At 39.4% G+C, this 2,589-nt stretch overlaps 1 non-coding gene across 1 annotated transcript; it reads right to left on the reverse strand.

Moving 5' to 3' along the window:
* Positions 1-2,283: 2,283 nt before the first annotated feature.
* Positions 2,284-2,389, reverse strand: LOC132608425 (small nucleolar RNA R71). Its single transcript, XR_009570348.1, has one exon. It is a non-coding gene; the product is annotated as a small nucleolar RNA R71 (small nucleolar RNA).
* Between the last annotated feature and the right edge of the window lie 200 nt (positions 2,390-2,589).

Raw genomic sequence — 2,589 nt, forward strand, 5'->3', positions numbered from 1 at the left:
TAGCAGACTTATAGGTTAAAAAAAGAGTAGGTTAATTTTTGTTTTAAGAAATATCTTTTTTTTTTCTTCACCGGATTGTCCTTCATTTGGGGTGGTCTTTAATTTTTGCCCTTCAAATTGGGGGTCTTTAAGTTTTACCCCTCAAATTGGTGGTCTTTAACTTTTGCCCCTCAAATTGGTGGTTTTTAACTTTTGCCCTCTACCTTTGCAAATTCTGCTTTAAGGCAAAATTTTGCAAATCTGTCCGTTGATGTGCCGTGAATTTCGGCACATTTTATGTCTTTTTCACTAGAAGTGTTGCTTGTTTTTAAGTGTTTTTACATTGTTTCTTATGTTATTTTGGTGTTTTGTAGAGTTGGTTGACTAAGGAACGGAAATGATAAGAAATGCTGAAAAACGGACAACTTGGAGAAAAAGGACGGTCCGTAACTCGAGTTACGGACCCTAATGTGATCCGTACCAGAGAGGAAGATCCAGATACGAGCCGTTATAAAGGACGGTCCGTAACTCATGTTATAGGCCGTAACGTTTACCGTAAGCTGAAGAAAATTTCCAGTAAGAAGCCTAAGTAGTGTCACATATTACGCCCAGAAGGACGGTCCGTAACATAGGTTATGGGGCGTAACATCATGGCGTAACGCATCGGCCACTGAACACTGAAGCCATGATCCGCTGGAAGATACGGACCGTAACCTGTGTTACGGTCCGTCGCAAGAAGCCGTAATGGTTGACCTATATCAAGCTGACAAAGGACAGAACCGAAGGACGGACCGTAACCTGTGTTGCGGTCCGTAACGATGCCGCGAAAGGGTGTTTTTGTCCATAACTTTGGCGCAAGTTTTGGCCCTATAAATACTTAAAGTTAGGTTTTTAACATTCATTCTGATCTTTTGGAGCATTAACTTTAAGCCTTGGATATTTGTGAAGTGGTTGGAGCATTTAAAGCACCAACTTCACCTTCATTCCATATTGTATTAGAATTGTAAGTATATTATGTTAACTTTTAAGCTTTCTTTGTTAACCAAAATGATGAGTAGTTAATTTTAATTATAAGGTTGTGGACCCCATGATGGGTATTATGTGAGTGGGTTTCTACTATTGAAATATGCATAATGGTTGTTGGTATTTATTCTATCTTTGTGCGTTAGCGTTGGGTAATGATTGCAAGCATTAGCCTAAGCCATTGTACTAACTTTTCTTGGGAAAGAGAGTTAGTATTGGTAAGATTAATAACAATGACTCGGGGCGTTAACCCTCATTTAATAGACTAACTTAGGGATAAGAACAAGTCTAATTGGCATTATTGGTCGCTTTTCGAGTTCAACTCTTTTACATTTGGAAAAATCATAAAGAGGAAATATGGCCTAACTGTTGGGAAACATTAGGAAGTCCTTAAGAGATCAAGTGCATACTCTTAGAACAACAATTAGAAGTATATCACATTGAAACCTGAAGCATAATATCTAATCAAAGTGGGGAACATAACCTTAGTTTGTCTCTCGCATTAAGTACAATTCAAGTCAAAGTATTCAATTACATTACACAACAAATATTTCAAACTATTCGGAATAGGATTAAAGCCTTTAAAGACTAGTATCGCATACAATTAGTACCCTTTTCTTTCCATATTCCCTGTGGGATTCGACCCCAACCTTGTTTGGGTTATTATATTTGACAACGACCGCTTTACGCCACTCATAGGTGTAATTTGAGCGTATCAAATTTTGGCGCCGTTGCCGGGGAATACGGTTTTAAAATTACTGATTGTTGCGTACTCTTCTTTAAAACTTTTTCTATTCCATTACACCTTGTTTGCTGTGGTGGTGAACCAGGTGAACATGGCAGGAAGACAGAATCAAAATCAAGGAAACCAAGGTGGACTCCAAGTGAACCCACCTGCACCAGAAGAGGATGAAGATGAGAATATATTTGCGAAATTCATCAATGAAGCTGATTATGCTTCTGCTGTGGTCCCTCATAAGACTGGAAATGCTACTTTCAAAATTGATAGTTCTATCTATCAGCTGCTGAAACTTGAAGGTTATTTCTGAAATTCTTCGGAGGATTGTCCACTCTGACATTTGAAGAACTTCCTGCACGTGTGTGCTCAACAATCCCAAGGTGCTGTTTCTGCTGATGCACTTCGGTTACGGGTCTTCAAATATTCCTTGGCTGGCCAAGCAAGGGAATGGTATGAAAAGCTTTCAAGCGATTCTATTCATACCTGGAGTGAGCTAGCTAATACATTTTTGAAGAAGTGGTTCCCACCGAGCAAAAAGGATGAACTTCGAGATAAGATCTTTGATTTCAAACAGCTCTCGGGGGAATAATTATATTCGGCATGGGAGCGGTTCAAGTACTATCTAGCTCAATCTCCAAATCACGGGTTTCCGGATGCTATTCTCACCGAGAAATTCTACAAGGGCTTAGATACAATGAATCAGATTGCTGTCAATACTGTCGTGGGAGGATGCTTCATGGACAAGTCATTTATCAACATCACCCGTTTGCTTGATAAACTCACCACCCACAATCAAGTTTGGCATTCAACTGATAGTGAGAGTCTCTCTTATGGTAGTCCATCACTAG

The sequence above is a fragment of the Lycium barbarum genome, chromosome 8 (assembly GCF_019175385.1).
Source record: "Lycium barbarum isolate Lr01 chromosome 8, ASM1917538v2, whole genome shotgun sequence".
In the NCBI taxonomy this organism is placed as follows: Eukaryota; Viridiplantae; Streptophyta; class Magnoliopsida; order Solanales; family Solanaceae; genus Lycium; species Lycium barbarum.